The sequence below is a fragment of the Felis catus genome, chromosome X (genome assembly GCF_018350175.1).
Source record: "Felis catus isolate Fca126 chromosome X, F.catus_Fca126_mat1.0, whole genome shotgun sequence".
Lineage (NCBI taxonomy): Eukaryota > Metazoa > Chordata > Mammalia > Carnivora > Felidae > Felis > Felis catus.
This window is the reverse complement of record NC_058386.1, coordinates 15,385,796-15,409,774: the sequence shown is the minus strand read 5'-3', so window position 1 is coordinate 15,409,774 and position 23,979 is coordinate 15,385,796. Positions and strand designations below refer to the sequence as shown.

At 45.0% G+C, this 23,979-nt stretch overlaps 1 protein-coding gene across 4 annotated transcripts in view; it reads left to right on the top strand.

Moving 5' to 3' along the window:
- The first annotated feature begins 771 nt into the window (after positions 1 to 771).
- ADGRG2 (adhesion G protein-coupled receptor G2) overlaps positions 772 to 23,979 on the top strand; it is a 123,614-nt gene continuing 100,406 nt past the window's right edge. For all 4 annotated transcript variants that reach the window (XM_045051260.1, XM_023249384.2, XM_045051259.1 and 1 more), the window contains exon 1: positions 772 to 877. The gene's annotated coding sequence lies outside the window, so the exon portion shown is untranslated. The remainder of the gene's footprint in view (positions 878 to 23,979) is intronic.

Genomic DNA, 23,979 nt, shown 5'->3' with positions numbered 1-23,979 from the left:
ATTTTCCCATCTGTAACATGGGGGTACTTTGACAAACTAGTTAGATGGTCTGTAAGTCCTATCCAGATCTAATTTTTATTCCGTGAACGTGCATACGGAGGAAATGCTAACAGAGATAAAAGACAGAAGGGCCCAGAGGTAACTCACTCGTATCCCACCCTCCCACTCCTCCCCCCGCCCCCCAACACACATACAAGCAGAGTGCTGGGAATCCCGGTTTCTAGGTATGCGGTGTAACCTATCCATCAGATAACCATGGGGCTAAAAGCTTCCCCAGGACATTTTCCTTTTACTGATCTCTCCAGATCCCCCTCCGGTGGTCTGAATTTTGACGTCTGCATTGGGAGTATTGTGGCAGAGGGGCGACCTCGGGGTTCCCGCCCGTCACAGTGCACCCCGCTGAAAACGGTGAGACAGGCATTTGGATACCAGGGCGACCCCTAAAGGTGAGAGGCTGGGTTTGGAGGTTGGGCGTCTCCCGGGAGCGCGCCGGACCGGACGCCGGGCCACCGGAGGTCTCGCGGCGCGGGGAGTCCAGAAGCGCAGTGGGGGCCTCTGCAGGCGTGGGGTGGGCCGCCCAGCCCCCCGGCCGCGATTCTCCCCCCGCCCGCCGCGCCGCTCGCTCACACCCTCCCCCGTCGGCGCCCCGCCCGCTCCCCACCTCCGCGTCCAGCCTCCGCGCCCAGCCTCGCCGCCGCCGAGCGCCGGACGCGCCACGCCGCGCCGGACAGCTGGAGAGCGGGCGGGCGGGCGGACCGGCCCGGAGCGGCGGGGGCGGAGCCAGCCCGCGGGAAAGGGGGAGGGACGCGGCCGGAGGGAAAGACAAGAAGGAGGGCCGGAGGGCGCCGGCAGCCAGCCCGTCTGCGGGGACAGACAGGTAAGCGCGCGGCGCTGGGATGAGTCCGTTCCCTTCGGGCTCCTGAGACCCAGCACCGCCGTCTCCCCCCCGGAGCTGACAACGGGCGCGGGCAGCTCGGGCGGAGCGCCTGGACCTGGAGGGCGACGGGACAGCGGGGCGAACGCTCCCTCCGCCCGGCTGCGGCTCTGAGTCGGAGCCCGGGGCCGCCCTGAAAGGCAGAGGCGAAGCCGCCGAGCACCCGGGGGGGCCGCACCCCGATAGCCCGGGAGTGCGCGCCGTGGGAAAGGGGGCTCCGGCGCCGCGTTCTCCGAGGGGTCGGGGGACGGCGTGTGTATCCAAAAGCTTCCTAAGGACTCAGACTCTCCCCACCCCGCCGGGAAACGGAGCCGCGAATCGTGTTCACGCGGACGGTCTTGAGACCAGACTCCTGGGGAACTCAGTTTACCGCTGCGGGCGGAGCGCGAACGCGCCCAGGGCCCCGAAGGGCTTGGCGCGGCGCTGTTTGGCGGGACCCAGAACAGGTGGCCGGGGGCGCGGCGGGATTGAGCGGCAGCCCGGGGGGGGGGGGGTGGTGAGCACCGGGAGAAAGAGGAGGCTGGAGGTCTCGGGTGAGAGCATTCCAACAGGGACTTGCCCTTTTGAGGCTCCGGTACTATGTATAAGGTGAGGAGCAGGGGAGCCGACGGGCTTTGCCAACGCGGGTGAGGCAGACGGCAGAGGTTTTCCGTGGCCGTCTGGATAGTGACACTCCTTAGTATGTACCGTCCACACGAATCTCCTGGGAATCTTGTTAAAATGCAGTAGGTCCGGGCTGGGGACCGACCGTCTTCACTTCTGACAAGCCCCCCCCCACGTGATGCGGGTGCTGCGGCTCCGTGGACCACATTTTGTATGGTAGGCACTGCAGGAGTACGTTTTGCCCAACAGGCTGAAACCCTCAGGAAAAGTGAGAGATTGGGAGAGGAGGTCGTAAAACTTTACAACCCCAGTTGCAGCGCAGACACACACATGAAATCATTGCTACTCACTTAGAAGCGAAATGCTTTACTTTTCTTACCAGCTCGCTAGCCAAATACATGATCTGTTGGTAGAGCTGGCTTCGTGGGTATGAAACCTGTATGTGGTTTTCATGCTTTGCTGTCGCTGTTGAAATTCTTGGCAATTTCTGAACAAGGGGCTTCGCATTTTCATTTTACACTGAGCCCCATAAATTATGTAGCTGATCCTGTCTGATAGTCACCATAGACAGAAAAAGGACTCATTTCTTTGATCAGGGTTAGGAGCTGTTGGGTGATGGAGAATGAAGATTTATTAAGCCAAGGTCTAACTAGATGTTGCAGTTCCCCCCATCTTTCTCCACTTCTCTTTGGCTATTTTAAGAGCTAAGCCTATGAGTGTAACCTCAGTTATACATGGTATGCCAATATTTATTGCTTTATTGCTATTCATAATTAACAATTTATTGAGTTTAGTTATTAAAAGACAATACAATTAAGTTCGATGTCATAATAATTTGTAAATTAAGTGACAAAGTAGGTGTTATTTCCAAAGGATTTGGGGAGTCCTGTTTTAGTGTCCCGAAATTTTGCTTAGTTAAGATCTGGACATTTCTTGGTTTGGGCTGCGTTTACAGCTCAAATGCAAAGCTGGAAAACAAAAAGTGGCCAAATTTTGTAGCTGTTCAGGGATATTGTTTTACAGGGCCTCAGCGCGGTGCCAAGCCCTGATCAGATTCCCTCTGCTTTTATCATTCCCACATCCCTGCAAGGTGACTTTCCTTAAAGGGGGGGGGGGGATAGAGCAGATTTTGCTGTTGAAAGACACTGAAGAAATGCAGGGTGTTTTCTGTGTGAATAATTCTTGCCCAAACCCCCCAGATTCCAGGTATGTGTGACTTTTCTAGAAAAAAAAAAATTGTCGGAAACACAGAAAAGAACAAAAAGTTGAACTTTAATTATGGATATGATTTTGTTCAGCAGAGGGAGAAAAAGTCTGAGAAATGGAATTTCATCGGCAAGTTTGGCCAGGAAAGGCGAGCTGCTGTGTTTTTGGTACCATGAATAGCCTTCCAGAAATGGCAAAGTGAGTTTGCTCAGGTGTAGGGAGAGCCAGTTAAGCTGCTTTGGTGTGGCTTATGTGTTCATTCTGCGGGCTCTGGTGTGGCTGTGGTGTGCCTGAGTCCGGTTTGGGACTCAGAGGGGGACATCGCTGTATGGGTTTGGGACTCAGAGAGGGATATCACTACGTTCCTGGTGCTTTCACTGCTCACGAGAAACTGACAAACACATTTTTCCATTTTCAGATACTTGTTACACACTGGGCAGAGCACCATTCAAAAAAAAAAAAAGGTGGGGGGTGGTCAGAGAAATTATTTCTGTGATGTTAATAATTGAAAAGATAGAAAGGAGATTCTGCCTTTAGTAAAAACTTGGGAACTGGTTTTTATGCCTTGCTGAGAAAGGCCTTCCCTACCCCAAGATAGAGGGGAAAAAACTCTTTTAAAATGTTTATGGTTTTTAAACTAGGTGGGCCTTTAATCCACATGGAACTTATTTTGGGGACATGGTATGAGGTGAGGGTACTGAAAGTTAAGAGATGGGCTAAACATTTGGTAAAAATTACCATAAAGTAAATTCTCTCAATCAACTAAGATTCTGTGAACGCTCTGTTCCATTTTATAAATCTGCCTAATTAATTCTTGAGTTGATTCCATGTTTTTGGAGTTGAGGTATAATTTATGTGGAATAACATCCACCCTTTTCGTGTATAGTTCTATACATTTTGACGGATATATATAGTCCTGTAACGAGCCCCACAGCAAGATCAGCAAGATAGAGAAGAATTCCATCCCTCCAGAAAATTCCTTATTGACCCTTTGTATTCAACTTCCCCCACCACTCTCAGCCCCTGGCAACCACGGCTTTGTTTTCTGTTGCTATAAATTGATCTTTTCCAGAATGTCCTGCGAATGGATTCATACGCGATGTGGCCTTCTGAGTCTGGCTTCTTTCACCTGGCATAATCCATTTGAGATTTATCAGTGTCGTGTGAATCGATAATTTGTTCTTTTTTTTGCTGAGTAATATTCCACAGATTGTTTATCCATTCACTGACTTTCGGTGGTTATGAATAGGGCCGATATAAACATTTACATACAGCTTCCTGTGTGCATATAATGTTCATTTCACTCAGGTAAACACCTAGAAGTAGGATTGCTGCTGTATTGTGTGGTTAATTTAACTCCGTAAGAAACTGCCAGACTTTTCCTATGTGGCCACAGCACAGTTAGTTCACTGCCACCAGCAGTGTCGGAGAGGTCCGGTTCCCTGCCCTGCTCGCTAGCACTTGGTATTGGCAATTTATTTTACTGTAGCCATTTCACGGGGTTTGTGGTGGCAGCTCTTTGTGGTTTTAGTTTGCACCTCTCTGATGACTAGTCTTCGTGTGCTTTTTGGTCGCTTGTGTATCTTCTTTTATGAAATGTCTTTTTCTAAATTGTGTCGTTTGTCTTAATGAACCACATATCTGGATGCAAGTCAGATAATCTGTACTGCAGATATTTTCTTTTAGTCTGTGGCTTGCCTTTTCATTTGCTTTCTTTTTATTTTGGTTTGAGAACACCTAACTTGAGATCTACTGTCTTCGATTTTTAAGTGTGCGCTATAGTACTGTTAACTATCAGCACCCTGTTGTACCGCAGATCTCTAGAACTTATTCATCATGTACAACCGAAGCCTTATGCCCATTGAACAGTAACTCCCTATTTCCCCCCCCCCCCGCAACCACCATTCTACTACTATTCGTTTCTATGACTTTGACGATTTTATTTTGACTTGTTTATCACATGCGTGCAATTAATGATATATATTTTTTGAAGAGCAGAAGTTTTAAATTTTGGTAAAAGTCTAACTTACCAGGCTTTTTCCCTTCTATTAGATAGCAGTTTTAGAAACCTGTCTGGGAAATCTTTGTCTACCTCATGTTTACCAAGGTTTTTCTACCGTGCTTTCTTCTAGACATTTTAGCTTTATCATTGATATGTAGATATATGACTTCGTTTCAGTTAATTTTTGTATGGGTCAAGGTTCACTTTTGTCCGTATAGATATCCAGTTGTTCCAATACCATTTGGGTTTTTTTTTAATGTTTTTTTAATTTTTTAATTTATTTTATTTATTTTTTTACTGTTTATTTTTGGATAGAGAGAGAGAGAGACAGAGCGAGCAGGGGAGGGGCAGAGAGAGAGGGAGACACAGAATCTGAAGCAGGCTCCAGGCTCAGCACGGAGCCCGATGTGGGGCTCGAACCCACGAACCGTGAGATCATGACCTGAGCCGAAGTCGGACGCTTAACCGACTGAGCCACCCAGATACCCCTTTTAATGTTTTTCTTAAAAAAGTTTATTTACCTTTATTTTGAAGAGAAAGTGGGAGAGGAGCAGAGAGAGGGAGAGAGAGAGAATCCCAAGCAGGCTCTGCACTGGCAGCATGGAGCCCTATGCATGGAGTGGGGAGGGGCTTGACGGGGTTGGGGGAGCTGAACTCACAAGCCCTGAGATCGTGACCTGAGCCCGAAACCAACTGTCAGACGCTTAACCTACTGAGCCACCCAGGCGCACCCCGCTCCCACCATTTGTTGAAAAGACTGTACTTCCCCCCACCCCTTGTGTCCCCTTGGCCCCTTTGACAAAAACTAATAGGCTGTACATGTGCGGGTTTATTTTTGAACTCTGTTCTGTTCCGTTGATCTGTATGTCTATCCTTGTGCCTATACCACACTGTAGGTCTTGCACATTCTTGTTAGGTGAATTCCTAGATTGTGTTGTGTGTGTAATTTTTATTGCTTTTAGAAATTGTATCATTTATTCCCATTTTATTTTATAATCACTGTACTCTTATAGAGAAGGGCTGTTTAATTTTTTTGGAGGTCTATTATATTCAAGCCATGTTACTGAACTTTTATTAGTTCAAAGTTTTTCCAGTCAGTTTTCTTGGATTTTTAAGGTTAGATAGTCAAACTGTCTGGAAATGAAATAATATAGGGATTCCCGCCCCAACCCCGAATATTTTCCCTCATTTTATTTGCTTACCTTAGTGGCCAAGCTTCCCTCTAGGGCACCATTAAGGAGTATCTGATTCAGGGGGAATGGTTCTAATACTTGACTACTGGGTATTGTGCTCGCTGTAGAGTTCTGGTAGTTATTCTTACCACCTTCAGGAGGTTTCTTTCCATTTTTAGCTTCTAAACGTCTAAAGCTTAATTTTAAAATTTCTTGTTCTGCTTAGATTCTTTTTTTTTTTCCATTGAAAAAGCCTAACAGTTTAGAGGTGAGTCACTCTTCCCAGCTTTGGAGGGTCATATTTTGATCTCCCTGGAAGAGAAGATAGTGTAGTATAAGTCAATCATTTTATTTAGACTACGAAGATACTACCTTTGGACCTTTTCATGATGTCCTCGTTTGGGGGGATGCCAGGCACAGCAAGAAAGGGAAAAAATAAAGGGACAGCTTATAACCTATTTATGTATAAATAAGATAGCTTTTTGTAGTGGTTTTCAAATGTTTCTGCCTGTAATCCATAGTGAGAAGTATATTTTATATCTCAGCCTAGTGTGAACATACGCATATATGATTGAAATAGGATCTCACAAAGCATTATGCGTTTTTCCTTTGTACAATGTATTCTTATATTTTCAGTGTTCTTCCATCTGTTCTATTTCATTAAAAATGATGATCATTACCCTGTAAATGGATTCAACCACTCTTTCATAAAGCTGTTCATTTAGTTCCTAAGCCCCCCAAACTGCTGAACTGTGTCCCAGACAGATTCATTTTATATCAGATCCTGCTAGATGCAAAGTGAGTTCAATTATAATACCCTGAGATAATCTTAGCTGCCCACGTTTCTCACTTGAATTAGTGTGTAGCCTCTAAACCAGCATCCACCCTTGACCTCATAGAATAGCCTGTGCCTGCAGTCTTGTAAACCCACTGCTCAGAACCTCTGATAAAACCTCTACCACACTGAAAATAAGACCCTGGTTCCTCTCTACTGTAGCCTTTGAGACCCTGTATGGTCGCTACCCCCCTATTCGCACACTTCCCCAAATACACCAGCCCAAACATGTGCCTGCCTTCCAGCCTTTGCATTTGCTGCGCTGCCTGCCTAGGGCACTATTTCATCAGACATTCACATAACTTATTGCCTTGTTTCGGCATTCCAAAACAACATTCCCTGCTAACCACTGTGAATGCCCATCCCCTCATCCCGCTTTTGTTCGTTTTCTTTGTAACAACCATTATCTGCAATTATATCGTTTGATTATTTGTGTACTGATTCCATGTCTTCTTTTCTCTGCTAGAATATAAGTTCCAAGAGAGAGCCAGGACTTTGTGTATCTTGCTCACTGTTGTATTCTCAGGACCTACAACAGTGGGACGCAGTAGGTGCTCCCTAAATATTTGTCAAATGGATGGATGAGTGTGCCTAGAATCTAGAAGGAATCAGGACACTAATCCTAAGAGAAATTCAATGTACTCTATTATGCTAAGCAAAATTAGAGAAAGACAAACATCATATGACTTCACTCATATGTGGAGTTTAAGAGACAAAACAGATGAACATAAGGGAAGGGAAGCAAAAATAATATAAAGACAGGGAGGGGGACAAAACATAAGAGACTCTTAAATATACGGGACAAACTGAGGGTTGCTGGGGGGGTTGAGGGTGGGGGCATGGGCTAAATGGGAAGGGGCATTAAGGAGGACACTTGTTGGGATGAGCACTGGGCATTATATGTATAGGATGAGTCACTGGATTCTACTCCTGAAATCATTATGGCACTATATGCTAACGAACTTGGGTGTAAAAAATAAATAAAAGATTCAGCGTATTCTGCCTTTCTGTTCCGTTTTACTGTGGAAATTTCTGTTGGTTAAGGATGGAGTATATCTTGATGTAAGCAGTTCATTAATCAACAAGACATCTGGTATCTACTACGTTTCCGATTCTGTGATAATAATGGTAGCTAGTGGCTAATATTTAATGAGCAGGCACTGGTCTTACTGCTTTGCATATATTCACTCATTTAATCCTTCCAACTTCCTGAGGCAGGTACTATTATTATTTTACAGATGAGGAAACTGAGGCACAGAGCAGTTAAGTAACTTATCTAAAGTCATACGAAAGGTAGGTCGTGGATCTGAGGTTCGGACGCAGACCGTCTGATTTCAGAGCCTGTGTTCTTACCCACAGTGCTCATGGTAACAAGGAGCTTACACAATTCCTAAGCTTTATAAACATGGAGTGTTTATGGCCTTTATCCCCTTACAGAGTGGTTCTCAACCAGGGCCGATTTTGCCCCCCCACCGGGGACTTTTGGCAGTGTCTGGAGACATTTTTGGTTGTCGTCTGGAGACATTTTTGGTTGTCGTCTGGAGACGTTTTTGGTTGTCATGACTGGCAGAGGTGGGGGTGCTACTGACATCTGGTGGGTAGAGGCCAGGGACGCTGCTGCTAAACATCGTGTAATGCACAGGACCCCCTCCCCGCTTACTCCCCAACAAAGGATTATGTGGCCCAAAAATCCATAGTATTGAGCTTGAGAAACCCTGCCTTAGTTGGCTGCCCATTCAAATCACTCAGGGAGTTTTCAGAGTAAATACTGATATCTAGGTCCAGGTCTTGACCTTGAGAAACTTCAAGTGGACTCTCGCATTGCCTAGCAAGCCTACCTTGCTTGTGTAGTAGCTTTCCTTTTCTCTTCTCCAAAACAGCTGTTTGACACCTTCTTTTATCTTTTCTGCCCCTTCTACATCAGCTGCTGATTCTGGCTGTTTAGATGGGAGCCCCCAAAGCCTTAGATTCTCACCACCCAAATTCCCAACATGCCCCCATTTGTGCAGACACGAAATACTCGTGGTACCCCCTGATGGGGTTTTGGAGTGAGGGGGGGGGGGTTCGGAGCTGACAGCCAAGAAAGAATTCTTGAGATGTGTTTGGTGCAAAAAGGGTGATTTTATTAAAAAAACGGGGACAGGACCCGCGGGCAGAAGAGCTGCCCTGGGGTTGTGAAGAGTGTCTGGTGATGTACTGTGGAGTTGGGGGAGGTAAAGACAAGAGTCAGTTTCCAAAGGGATTTTCATACGCTAAAGAAGACTCCCAGGATACCCGTGGCTCCTGGCTATTGTCAAGCTAAGGCTGTTTTTCCTTTAGTGGGGCATCAACATAATGACCGTAGGGGGTTCCTGGGGAAATGTTATACTCTATTTGCCTCAAGTATTTGTCAATGGGCTGCAGGTTACGGGGCAGTTTAATTTTACCTGCCATTCCCTTCTTGCCTTTGTTCCCCACTTCACTCTGGAGGGGAGGGTGATGTTGGGGCTCCGGGAAACTGAGTCTATAGGGTTGGAGATGAGGCTCTTGACAAGACTGCCTTTTTCTTGTAATTTACTAAGATATTTGTAAACTGATGGAGACTCATGTCCTGCGTGACTGAGATCTCTCTCAGTTAACCATTTGTTTTCTGTCCTTTCCTTTGTTCTTGGGCAGTCAGGAGTGCCTGAGGCCTGTCACACGTATCCCACCTGGGGGAGGGGGTGTTTGTGGGACTCCCGCTTGCCTTAAGATCCCTCATCACTCCCCACTGTGCTGTGAAAGGGGATGAAACAAAACGTGCCCAGTGTGTCAAAGATCGGCTGCTTTTCTGGGTTCCGGACCTCTTATCCTCCTTGCCTTCTCAAGAACATATTCTTTTTTCCCCCTTCCTTTTTAAAAGCTTTTTATTTGGAGGGGCGCCTGGCTGGCTCAGTTTGGTAGAACATGCGACTCTTAAATCTTGGGTCGTGGGTTCAAGCCCTACGTTAGGTGGCGAGCCTACTTAGAAAAGTAAATAAATAAAAGCTTTTTATTTGGCAATCATTTCAAACTTCATAAATAAGTTGCAAAAATAAAAATAGTACAGAGAATGCCCATATAACCTTTGTCCAGATTCCTCTATTGCTAACACTTTACCCCATTTGCTTTGTCATCTGCACTTTTGCACGTGTACCTCACTTGTCTGAACCATTTGAGGGGGTTCCATGCATCATGACCTTTACTCCTAAGCACTTCAGTGTGGATTTCCTAAGGATATTCTTATTCTATTACATAACCACAGTACTGTTCAGTAAATTTACTGTTCAGTAAATTTAACATTGATGTTACGCTGTTACCTAATCTGCTGTTTGTGTTTGTTCGTTTTACCTAATCTGCTATTTGTAGTCCAAGTTCGACAATAGACCTGATAGCATCCTTTACGGCATTTTTTCCTTCCAGCCCATGATTTGCTCTAGGATTGTTGGCATTTAGTTGTCAGGTCTCTTAGCCTCCTTTAGTCTGGAACATTTCCACATCCTTTCTTTGTCTTTTATGACATTGGCAGTGTGGGGAAGGAAAAGTAATGGTCTCCTTGTGATAAAAGACAGATTAATGGGGCGCCTGGGTGGCTCAGTCCGTTGAGCGTCTGACTTCGGCTCAGCTCATGATCTCAGGGTTCATGGGTTCGAGCTCTGCGTCGGGCTCTGTGCTGACAGCTCGGAGCCTGGAGCCTGCTTCAGATTCTGTGTCTCCCTCTCTCTGCCCCTCCCCTGCTCACGCTCAGTCTCTCTCAAAAATAAACCTAAAAAATAAAAAAATAAAAAAAGACATTAACAAGAGAAAAAGAAATTTAATAATGTGTACCTCCTGTATACATGGGACAGACCTAGGACAACTGAGTAACTCCCCGAAATGGCCCAAGCCACCACCTTAAATGTCATCTCTGGCTAAAGACAAGAGAAGGTATGTGTGGGGGGCGGTGGGGGGGCAGTTGTGGGAGGTTACCTGGCTGTAAACACTAAGCACCATAAACGGTAAGGTTGTGATGCAGATTTAAGTCCTGGCTTCTCTCTTGATAAAGGTTTCTAGAGATTTAGAGTCATCCCTGGTATGGAGAGGAAGACACCCTTTCAGACTGAGATTTCCCTTATGCATGTAAATGGCTCTTCCAAAAGGGTAACTTCTAACCGGTAGTCTGCTCTTAGAAATAATCAGTTTAAAATAATCCTTATGCCAAAGAGGCACGTTTTGGTGTCGCAAATGCTTCTCGTCTTCAGCATTTAGGATGAATACAGACCATCTCCCTCTCTTTTAAAGAGAATATTCATCATTTTGGGCTTGTTTGATGTTTCTTGTAATTAGATACAGATTGTACATTTTGGGCCACAATACTGCAGAGATGATGATGTGTTCTCAGGGTATCACATCTGGGGGCCCACATGTCTGGATGTTTCTCTTCCTCATTGGTGATGTTAATTTTGGTCACCTGGTCAAGGTGTTATCTAATTTCTCCACTGTGTGGTTTCCGGTTTCTTCCTTGCTAATGCGTATTCTGGGGGAGACACAGATAGACTACTCCTTCTCATCAGTATCTCTCTCTAGATTTCGCAGTCAGTGGTGATTTTTGCCTGATTCAATCTTTAATATGACGGTTGAAGATAATGATTTTCCAACTCTGATATTCCCTCCACATTTACCAGTTGGCCTTCACCAAGAACCCTTCTTCCTTATATATTTATCCATTCCTGTCTTTATTACTGGTACGTGATGTGGAAATGTTGGGGTTTGGAGCCGACAGCCAAGAAAGAATTCTTCAGATGTCTTCGGTGCAAAAAGATGGTTTTATTAAAGCACAGGGACAGGACCCGTGGGCAGAAAGAGCTGCCCTGGGGTTGTGAGGGGTGACTGATTATATACCTTCGGGTTGAGAGGGCGTTAGGGAGAGCGTAAGTCTCTAAATAATTTTAGAAGCAAGGTTTCCAGGACCTTGAGGGGGCTAGTATTATTAGGAAAGGGTCATTTACTTCTGTCTAATAAAACCTTAGTCATGAGACCCTTCAGATGTATATCAGTGGATCATATGTTTGGAGGAGGATTGCTAACATATATTTGGGGGGTGGAGATAAAGGAGGTTTCCAAAGGAATTTTTATATGTTAAAGGAGACTTACAGAATCACGGAGGCCCGGATGACATTAAGCTAAGACTGCCTTTTGCCCTTAGCAAAGTACCAGCATCGAGGCAGTTGCCTTCTTAGAGGGAGGTCATTCTGCCTGTCACAAGGACTTGTCAGTGGGCTGTAAGCTGCAAGGCAATTTAATGTTTTTCTTTTGCCTTTGTTCTCCACATCAGGATGGACTCGTGAGTTCCTATTTTTTCCGTGGTTTGTAATTCATTACTGTACTTAATGATTTTTGTTCTCGTGTTGTGAAGAATGTAATTCCTAATTCTGTTTCCTCTTTCTTTCCTGCTTCAGCACACCCCTCTCTCTTTTCTGGATCATTTCCATTAGCTTACAATCATGCTCTAAGACATAACATCTCCTCCACCGGTTCCCCATCCCCCTCCTGTCGCCCCCACATTACTAGTCACCTCTTCTGAGAGAAACCTCTTAAAAGATCGCACATACTTAATTACCCCACATTCTTCATCACCCCACGTTCTTCCCCCGTCCAATCCGGGTCCTGTCCCGAGGCTCTGGTCAGTTCTCAATGAACTCCACACTGCCAAACACAGCACTTGCCAAACAGCAGCTGTCCGTTTCTGACTTATGGTGCAGCAGCTTTGGACACAGTCACTCTTTCCTTCTGTGAACGCTTTTCTCCTTGTGGCTCTTGTACTGCACTTTTCCTACTCTTGCTCGTAACTCGACTAAGTCTTCATTTCTGACTCGTCCTTCTCTGCACAGCTTACAAAGTTTGGTGTCCCCCCAGGGCCCTGGGACTCCTTTTCTTCTCCTTACAGACTCTCCGGAGATGACCCCACCAGTCTCGTGGCTTTACATTTCATCTAGATGCTAGTACCTGCCGCCGTGACCTTTCGTACCACTCAAGGTTTACTAGGCCATTCTTTTAAAAACTTTGTATCTACTCTGCCCCTTTCCCAACTTTATTGAAGTATAATTGACAAATAGGACTTGTATATATTTAAGGTGTGCAATTTGCTGTTTTTTTTTTTTTTTGAGAGAGAGAGAGAGAGTGGGTGAGCAGGGAAGAGGAGCAGAGGGGGAGAGAGAGAGAGAGAGACAGAGAGAGAGAATATATCAAGCAGGCTCCACGCTCTGTGCTGAGCCCGACACAGGGCTCAATCCCATGACCCTGGATTCATGACCAGAGCCAAAATCAAGAGTTGGACGCTTATAGGAATGAGCCACCCAGGAGCCCCTAGTTAGCTGTTTTGTTATAGGAATACCTTGTGAAGTCATCACCACACTCAAGCTAACTAACATGTACCCCCTCACATAGTTACCTTTGTTTTGGTGTGTGTGTGTGTGTGCGTGTGTGTGTGAACAGTTAGGATCTACCCTTTTAGCAAACTTCAAGTATACAATACAGTATTGTTATCTGGAGTCACCATGCCATACATTAGTAGATTCCAGAACTCATTCATTTACACTGCTTTATAAAAAGTAAACTCCAGCCTCCTTAGCATGGCATTCATACCACACTACCTCTGTGAGATTAAAATGTAGAGTCCATCTCATGGTCTCAAAAAATATCTTTGAGATCTTTACACTGGCTCAAAAATATCATCGAGAACTGCCCGGAAACAATGTTGATAAATTGACCAATTCTAAGAATGTTGAAAGTTTGGGGGGAAACTTGAAACATTAAAAGGCTCAGAAATGGAAGCTGTAGAAAAATAAAACGGGGAAGAAGGCACAAAAAAAATCAGGCTCTTAAACATTGTGTGCTTTTTAAATATAAAATGAAAAATCTGGAGACAAAAGACTTGCTAATCCACATGGATGTCTAATAGGCGTCTCACACCCGGTGTTTGCAGAGCGACATCTGATTCCTTGCCGCTGCTACGCCAAACCTGATCCTCTCCCCGCGAGACCCATCTCTGCGTGTGGCACCACCACCCACCCGGTTGTCCAAGCCCCGGGCCTCTGAGTCTCCTGCCCCGCAGCCACCCCGTCAGCAAGTCTTGTCGGTTTGGCTCCCCGAGTATGTCCAGGTGCTCCCACTCCCGTCTTCACTCCTCCACCTGTGTCGGTTGGAGCGTCTTTTTAGAAGCATTAATTGGATGCCAGTCCCCTGCTGCTCACCTCTCCCCGTTGACCATCCTCCTTTTCATTCTTCCAGCACGACAAGCTCCCTTTGGTCTTTTGTACTAACTGTTCTCCCTGGAATGTCCTCTTTGTCTCTTCCCCCATCTTTCTATGGTTGATTTCTCATCATTTATATGTCAGTTTAAATATCACCTCTGATCAGTTGATCTAAAATAGCCAACGAATCACCCTCTGTATCGTTCTCATTTTAAGTCTCAACACTGCGCTTTACCATTATATTGGTTTTCTTGTTTATTTGCATATTTGTTGTTCCCCTCTTCGTCTCCTTCTCTCCTTCAGCTAGAATGTGAGCAGGACCCACACTATCCCTAGTGCCTAGAATCTTATTTGGTATGTGATAGGTATTCAATAAATATTTGATGAATGAATGATACATGTAAATTGCCTGACAAAGTTTTCAGTACATGGAAGACGCTAAATGTTCTTTTTTAAAAATGAGTGACCATCTCTTTCTGGGACTAATCCTAGAAGCTTCTGGTAAGGATGGTGATTTGATAAACAGATGCATATTTATGTGTTAGGATCCCAGTTATTAGAGATTCCAGATGGAGGGCAATTGCATTTTACCAAGAAAACAAACAGTGCTAGAATTCCAGGAGTCAAAAGTGTCACATTTTTCAGTGGGGGACTTTCCTGGCCCTCCTAACTATAAGGCTGGCTCTCAGATATTTAAAAATAGTAACATGTTTCCCTTGGGATTTAGACATGTGAATTTCCTAAACCCTCTGACTGTTTATGTTAGGCGAACGTGATAACCACCCGCACTACGGAAACACGCAAACCCTCTATATATGAATGGAATATGTCAAAAGAGGGAGAGAAAGATTGGGAGGATGTATGCTAAAAGTCTTCCCCTTCAGGTATTATTTGGAGGTTAGCTGTGGGTTTTTGGTAAACTTTTGTAGTGGATTCTATATGGTACTAAAGCTTCCAGGAAAAATCAGTACAAATGAACTCAGCTAGTGGTTTTGTTATACAGATGATTAACTTTTTGATCGAATGCGTCACATGTTTTAGGGTATTTGGAGAAACCATTACCCTTGACCCAGTAGGATTTATATCTTTTCGTTGAATCAAGGGCTCATTGTATTCATTGTTCACACAGGAGTCCAGAGCTGTGTACCACTGTTCCCTCTTGTGAGGTTTATCACCTGTGCATCAGTGTTAGTCATTTTCTTTGGCTCGTCAGCATCCATCTGTAGTGAAAGTAGGCAAGTGTGTCTGGTGGCATTTCATGGATATTTGACTCATCTGTGGAAGTGGGCTAAATGTATATACCTGTATTTTTTAAGTTAAACTGTTTCTCGAAGTACATGTTATACATACCATAAATGGACGGCTCAGTGACTTTTCACAAACCGCACACACCTGTTACCGGCCGCCATATGAAGAATCAGAACACGGGCAGCAACCGCCAGCCCCCTTCGGGTCTCCTTCTGGTCACTGCCTCCCCAGAGTAACTCCTCGTCTGAGTCACATGTCAGAGCTTCATTTTGCCTGTTCTTGAATTTTGTATATATGGTTCCACACAGGACTTCTGACTTCTTCCACTCGATACTGTTTGTGATATTCATTTTTACTGTGTGTGCAGTCCTGGTCGCCGCATTCTATTATAGGACTGTGGTAGTTTATCCTTTCTGCTGTCGTTGGGCCATTGGCTTGTTTACGGTTTTTTTGCTTTCATAAATAGTGCTGTAGGGAACACCCTTGGACCTATCTTTTGATGAACACGTGTATGCGTTACTACCCAGTAAATACTGTAGGGGAGGAAAATACTTTCCCATTTACCTTTCAAGTTCTTGGCTGAGAACCCCCCCCCCCAGAATAAAAGACAGATAAACAGAAGAAAAATGAATCTAATAACATGTATACCTCCCGCATGCATGGGGAAGACCCAGGAAAACTGAGCGACTCCCCCAAATTGTGCAAGATGCCCCTTAAATACCATCTCCAGTGAACGACAAAGGAAGATGTTGGGATGGTGGGAAGCCACTCATGGGACGCTACCAGGAAAACCACAGTAGAGGAGGGTAAGGTTGTTATGCAGACCTAAGTCCTTACCTCCTGCATTGATAATGTTACAGCAAATAGCTGGCGCCCAGGAAGAGACAAGCGACAAGTACTCAGCGAATCAGAAAACACAGTTTATTTCGCATCAGTGCTGGCCCAGTGGGGTCACCTCCAAAGGCTGAGCCCCGAACCTTGGCATTGGCCTCCTTTTATGGCTGGGATGGTAGAGGGTTGAGAGACCAAAGAAAAAGGGGAGGGGCAGTTGGACAGGAGGCGAGCAAGATTACAGAAGCCAAAAGTATGCAAGGGGAGTATCCAGCCTCGGACAAATGGCTGGCCCCTTTTATCTTCTTTTTGCTAGCTTTTCTTCTCAATAAGAGCTTCTAGAGATTGGGGTATCCTCCTGGTACACGAAGGGAGACACCCTTAGAAATTGATATTGCCCTTATAAATGTAAATGTGTCTTATAAAAGGGTAGCTTCTACTGGGTTTTCAGAGCTCCTCCTGTGTCTGTGGTTTCTTAAAAATAATCAGCCTCAAGATAATCCTTATGCCAAACAGGCATATTTTGGGTGTCCTGTTGATGAGGCTTTGGGGTGATGGTGGGGGGTTCGTGGGGTTTGGAGCTGATGGCCAAGAAATAATTGTTGAAGACGTCTTTGGTGCAAAAAGGTGATTTTATTAAAGCACGGGGACAGGACCCGTGGGCATGAAGAGCCCCGGGACCCTGAAGAGAGACTGATTATATACTTGGGGGTGGGGGGGAGGAAGGTAAAGTCAAGAGTTTCCAAAGAGATTTTCATATGCTAAAGAAGACTCACAGGATACTGGAGGCCTAGTCGAGGTGGTTTTTCCCTCTAGCAAAACATTAACATTAAGACAGTAGGCAGTTCCTGGCGAAGTGTTCTGCTCTGCCTGCCTCAAGTATCTGTCAGTGGGCTGCAGGTTACAAGGAAATTTAATTTTACCTGCCATTTCCTTCCTGCCTTTGTTTCCCACATCACCATGGAGGAGGGGGTGATGTTGGGGCTCCAGGAAACTGCCTCTACAGGTTTCTGGAGATGAGGCTGTAGATAAAATTGCCTTTTTCTTATAATTTACTAAGATGTTTGTAAACTGATGGAGACCCACGTCCGGCAGGACTGTGATCTCTATCAGTTAACCATTTGTTTTCTGTCCTTTCCTTTGTTCTTGGACAGTCAGGAGTGTGGTAGGAATATCACACATATCTCACGTGGAGGGGGGTGGTGTGCTAGCTTGTGTTTTGCCCTCAGCCACCTTATGTTCCCTCATCACTATTCTGCTTCCCTTCAGTACCTAAAGGAATGCTTTAAATATATAGGTGAGCATTGACAGCGCAGGTTTTTGACCGGCACGGGTCCACTTATACGCAGATTTCGTTTAATACAATACTATAAATGTGATCTTCCTTATGATTTTCTTAACATTTTTTTCCCTAGCTTACTTAATGTAAGAATGCAGTATACAATACGTACAACATACAAAATATGTGTGAATCAACTGTTTATGTTATCGGTAAAGGTTCAGGTCAGCAGTAGACTATTAGTAGTTAAGTTTTGGGGGAGTCAAAAATTACATGCAGATTTTCAACTGTGCTGGGGGGGGGGGTAGGGCCAAATACCCCTAACCCCCGCATTGTTCAAGGGGCAGCTATTTCTAATCATTTGCACAGTTGTCAATTATTTTCTCCTCTGAAAGCAATTAGGATTAGTAGTCACCTTTGGACATACTCACACGTCTGTATCCGTATATAATACTGATGCTTTTTATTCATAACTTGAATTCACTTTTGGCATCTGTTGTATTTCTACCTTAATTTTTTCCTAAGTCTGTTTCTATGCTCATTTATTCCTTTACCAACTACCTATATCCAATGTCATTTAAAGAATATCTTAAGAATTTTGGTCTTTTTCTTTTCCTGCAACACACACACACACACACACACACACACACACACACACACACACACGTAATTATTTTGAAATGAAAAACACTCCTGAAACTGTTGAATGTGTTTTGCAGATGTTGAGGCAAAGGTTTACCTACCTGAATAGACTTGGAATGGTACTGGCTTCTTAAGCACTGGTTCCTAATTTTGCCAAGAAAAAAAAAGGAAGGAAGGGAAGAAAGAAGTAATTGAACGGTTTGAAAAACTAAAGCATACTTTATTTTGTGATTACACCCAGGTTGGCAGGTTGACCCTAGTTTCTTTCCTTGTCCCAAGTTGCGTTAATTTACTCCATTCAGCAAATCTGAAGTTTATTCCACAAACTGGATAGAGTGAATATAGGCTGAAATCAAGCAAATACCTTCCATTTGGTTTTGGTGGGAGACACAGTCGCAGAATGAACTCTATACAGAGAACCATGAGTGAATACTACTATCTCCGGCAGTGCTTTTCAATTGTCCAAGCCAATCTCCCGGGGATCTTGTTAAACTGGAGGTGCGGATTCTGTAGCTCCGGGGCCGGAGATTTCAGGGGACCACACTTTGAATAGCAAGGCTTTAGAGCACAGCTGGGGATCATGTGGAACCTTTGTCCATTGCCCATTTCCAGGATGACAAACATCCCTGCCCACGCGTCTCTCTGTGCTGGTCCTCCCAGCGCTGGCTGAAGAAGCAGGTGTGTGCGGTCTGCCTTAGAGTGGCTCACAAAGCCAGTACTCTTTGAATGTTTCTGTCACCTTCAAGAAGAAACTCCTTTCAACCTCCTTCACCCAGTCTCTCCTCAAACATTCCAAACACCTGAAGAAAAACTGCTGCACTCAAACGCGTGCCAAACCAAAACACACACACACACACACACACACACACACACACACACACACACACACACACCCAGGTACTGACCTAAAGAAAGGAGTGAGGCAGGGCGTGCATGAAACAACCCTCTTCTCTCCTGGCTTCAACATTTCATACTTCCTCATTCATGCCAGAGAGACCCGGTGTTCATCTCAACGTCCCTGGCCCCCCGACCACCTCAGTACCCAGCAGCCCCCTACCGGCTGTGCATTTTGCTGCCCAAGAGCCCGCTCTGCTCGTTCGGGGGGCAGGTCGGGAGTGCAAGGGAACGGTGGTCCTTTGCCCACAGGTGGGGTAACGAGACAGACTGGCATTCTCCAGTGCCGCCCCCCCCCACACACACACCGAGTTCCCCGGGACTGAACTTCAGTCGTCCCCAGTGGTAACTGGCTGGATAACGCACCTGTATTAGCTGTTGCTGCTTCCCCCTCACCTCCGCATTCTCCTGTTCCCGGGGATCACATCCTAAGTCAACTACTTGCTCTCGAATCCTTCCTCAGAGTCACCTTTGGGAGGAACCCAAACTATGTTCGGGGTCTTCAAGGCCAGCAGTCGGGAATTACTTTTGTTTAATAAAATTCCATTACAAGAAAACCACATAGGAGCCCCGTGAGGTTTGTTCTGGGGGGTTTCACCAGTGTCTGGCTATTGTGTTGGCATGACACAAACCTTTCAGATGGCTGGAAGTATGTCCAGTCACGGAGAGAATGCTTTTGTGTTCTTGGGCCGTTTGGGGACCGTGTCAGCAGAGGCGATGTCGCGGGCCCCTCAGCAGAGCCGATTCTGGTCTTTCTGGCCCCTGCCCGGTGGGGTGTTTGTGAGTTCTGCCTCAGAGCTCTTGACTGCATCTTGTGCCCCCCACGAACTTCACCCTGGCCACATCCTACTCTGTGTTCCTCTCCCTGCCATTCTGTATTTTGGGCTCTCTGTCCAGCCCCTTGGGACAAGGAGCTCTTTCTTGGACCTTCATCTTACTGTGAAGGCCTCTGGTGTTAAATTTCGAGGATGTACCCACGCCTGTTTTCCAAGCCTTGCATCAAGGATCAGTGCCCCTCCTAGCCACATCTTCAGCTTGAACTCCTCCTCCTGCCACCTTCCCGAGACTGGAAGTGGATCTGAACCGGGGCATAATCCAAGCCTCTCAGTACATTTAAAGACTGCCTGCACCGACATCGGGATTCTTAGTCCTTCTGTACGTTCACAAGTGTGTTATGACCCAGCCTTCTCCCCTCAAGACCTTGGATGCAGAATTTTCTTTCTGTGGCTCCTTGCGTGTTTGGAACTCCCACCACGCAGGGATGTTCGGGAGGGTAGCCTGACCTGCCACTCTGGACTGGATTTCTCGGTCTCGCTGTTCCTCTGCCAGAGTGCGTTGCCTACCAGACTGAATACCCATATCTTTGTTTGGACCTCTTGGGGTTCCTAATCAGAGTCCCTTGGTCCTTTAGACTTGGTATTTTAAGGGTACACGGTACATCAACAGGGCTAGCTTCAGTGTAAACATCTGTAAAAACATCAAGGATGTATGGCCACATGACTTGTTCCCTGTGACTTTAGGCTCTCTTCCTGGCTTGCAGACTGCCACCTTCTTGCGGTATCCTCAAATGGTGGTGGGGTGGGGGAGATGGGACTTTGAGAGAGAAAGAGAGATCTTTCTCTTATAAAGCCACAGTCCAACTGGATTAGGGCCCCACCCTTATGACTTCATTTAACCTGATTACCTTGTAAAGACCCTATGTCCAGATACAGTCACCCTGAGGGTTAGGGCATCAACGTAAGAATTTTGAGGGTACACAATCTGGTCCGTAGTGATAACTGCCTCGCTCCCTCCTACCCCCTGCATTTCTCCTATTCATCTAGCAGAATCCTGAAATTCCACATTTAGAGAGTCTTTCTTTGGTTTAAAGCATTGTTAAAATGTACATGGGCATAGAATTTGGTTGATGTGCCTTGATGTGAGGTCTTCTGAGAGCAGGTAGGGGTTCAAAGAGTATGAGGTCACGGGACACCTACAGCCAGGGAATGGGCCCCACCTAGAGGACAGAAAGGGTACTAAAAAGGAAGTTGGTTTACTCCAAGCAACGTCTGTTCATCTTGCCAAGGCCTGTTGAAGTCCTCGGAATTATTTTCTTACCACTTCCTGCAAAATAACCCTTAAAATAAAAGAATTGTGTATGTAGCCCTGCTTTCTTGGGTTTATGACTGGCCTTTTAAAAAATGTGCATATTATTTATTTTTGAGAGAGAGGGTGCATGTAGGCCAGGGGCAGAGAGAGAAAGAGAGAGAGAGAGAAGAGAATCCCACGCTGACAGCAGGGAGCCCGACGTGGGGCTCTAACTCATGACCTGAGCTGGGGAAGTCAGATGCTTAACCGAGTCACCCAGGCACCTATTGACTGTGCAAAGGGAGAGGTAGAGGTACAACTTCTCATTGGTTTATCCAGCCTTCTATCAACACAGACGTTTTACCAGAAAATTGTGTATAATGACAACAGATGTTTTCGTAAGGCTTCTTACGCGCTACTGGAATTAAAGATTAAATTAGGTATGGGATGATTTTCATATTAACTATGATTTTGATAATCTTCGTTACTGTTTATTACTAAATGGTAATCCTTCATTAACCAGGATGTTTCCACTTCAATACTTCAGCTTCCTTCCCTGTTAGGATCGAAACGGTACCTGAGGTGAAGGGAGCCTTGTGTCTTGTTACTGCCGGGTTCAACTGCTTGTGGATGATTGGCTCAGGTAAAGAACACTGTATATCAGTCAAGCACATGGCTCTGACCCCTGTGTGGCCTTTGCTCCTATGGGGACCCACTGTGGGTGGGTCTGTGCTGGTTCAGTTGTGCTGAGGAAAGTGCAGAGAATTCCATGTACTTTGGACCTGCTCCATCAATGGCGTCACCAGGAGAGCTTCAACCCTGGCTGTACATTTAAAAAATGTGGGTTTTTTTTAAATGCTTTTAAAATGCACAAAGGTAAGCGCTATCTTGAAATTGGTATTTATCTTCTCATATGTATACTTCCTACATACGTATACTTTCCTAAGCAAAGGAGAATGCTCCTTGCAAGCTTTTAAACTTTATACGATGGTTATCTTTTCTGTTGTCATATTCTTCTGCAGTTTTCATTTTCAAACATTTATTGGTGACATTTGCCCTCGTTACACGTAGCTCTAGGTCATGTCTGTGTCTTTGCTCTGTGGCGTTCCATTATGTAAACATACATTTATACCTGCTTCTATTGATGGTCGCTTAAGTTGTTGCAGATTTCGTTGTTAAAAACGAAGCTACTATGAACAGCCTTGAACATATTTACTTGTACTGGTATATGAATGTTTCTCTAGGGATTAAATATCTAAAATTGGAAGTGCTGGATGGTAGGGTTTATGCCTTTTCAAGTGTACTAGATATTGCCAGATTGCTTTCCTAAGGGACAGAATCCTTGCCAACACTTAGCGTAGCCAGACTTTTGGATATTGCTGAGATGGTAGGCATGGTATTATATCTCTTTTGGTTTTGATTTGCCTTTCTCTGAGTACCGTTGTTCACTGGCTATTTCAGTTTTATCTTGTGAAATTCTAGTTCCAGCTTTTTACCTATTTTCTGGCAGGTTATCAATATTTTTTTGATATTGATTTGTAGATGCTCTTTATATATTCTGGAAACTAATCTTTTGTGATATGTGTTGTAGACAGTGACTCCCACTCTGTGGCTTATTTATTTATTTATTTATTTATTTTTACTTTTTATGGTATTTTCTGATAAAGTTCTTACTTTTAATGTAGTCAAATTTCTTTCTTTTTTTTTTCTCTTATGATTTCCTCTTTTCGTGTTCCTGTCCTGAAAACCTAAAGATATTCTTTTGTTTGTCTCCTGAAAGTTTTTAAATGTTGGCTTGGGAAATAATTTGTCTAATTGGAATTGAGGGAGAGGAATCTGGATTGTTTTTCCGGGTGTGGAAAACCAGTCGTCCCAGCGTCCTTGCCCTCTTGAGCTGCTTCTGCCCTCGCACTTCCTTTGCTGTACATAGCAAGTGTCCTTATGTGTGCAAATCTGCTTCCGGGCTCACCCAAATTTGCCCTTCTGGTGTATTTGTCTAACTGTGAGAGAATACTACACTGCCTTCATTGCTGTAGCTTTCTTTCTTTCTTTTTTTAATGTTTATTTACTCTTTGAGAGAGAGAGAGGGAGAGAGGGAGGGAGAGAGACAGAGTGTGAGCAGGGAGGAGCAGAGAGAGGGAGACAGAATCCGAAACAGGCTCCAGGCTCAGAGCTGTGGGCACAGAGTCCGATGCGGGTGTCGAACTCACAAACCGTGAGATCGTGATCTGAGCCAAAGTCAGATGCTCAACCGACTGAGCCACCCAGGCACCCCATTGCTGTAGCTTTCTAATGAGTCTTGGTGTCCGGTAGGTGAAGCCTTTCTTTCTTGTCCTTCTTTGTCAAGTTGTCTCAGCCACTTGCTTTCACATACACACTTTAGAATTACCATAAATTTCCGTGAAGAACCTCATTGAGCTTTGAGTGAAATTGTCTTGAATTGTAGCACTGTACATTTTTTCCAAGATTACTTTCACGTAGATAATCTCATCCTCACCTTGCGACCACTTGGGAGGTAGGTTAATATCACCCCATTTCTCAGATGAGGAAGCATAGTAACGAAATTAGATGCCTTGCTCACAGCTCAGAGGGTGTCCATAGCAGTCAGGTCTTTTTTTTTTTTTTTTTAACTTTTTCTTTTTGTCTCCCCCCTTTTTGGTTGAGAAATAACTCACAGAGCATAAAATTCACCGTTTTAGAGTGTGCAATTCAATGTGTGTGTGTGTGTATGTGTGTTTTAGTTTTATTTCTTTCTTTAAGTAATCTCGACACCCAATGGGTGGCCTGAACTCACAACCCTGAGATCAAGAGTTGCGTGCTCTTCCGACTGAGCCAGCCAGGTGCTCTGCAATTCATGTTTTTTGTTTTCGTTTTTGTTTTTGTTTTTTAGCATATTCACAAGATTGTGTAACTATCACCACCATCTAATTCCAGAACATTTTTCATTACCGACTCATTAGCAGTCACTCTCCATTTCTCCCTTCCGCCCTCAGCCCCTGGCAACCATTCATCTACTTTCTGTCTCTAGGGATTCCCC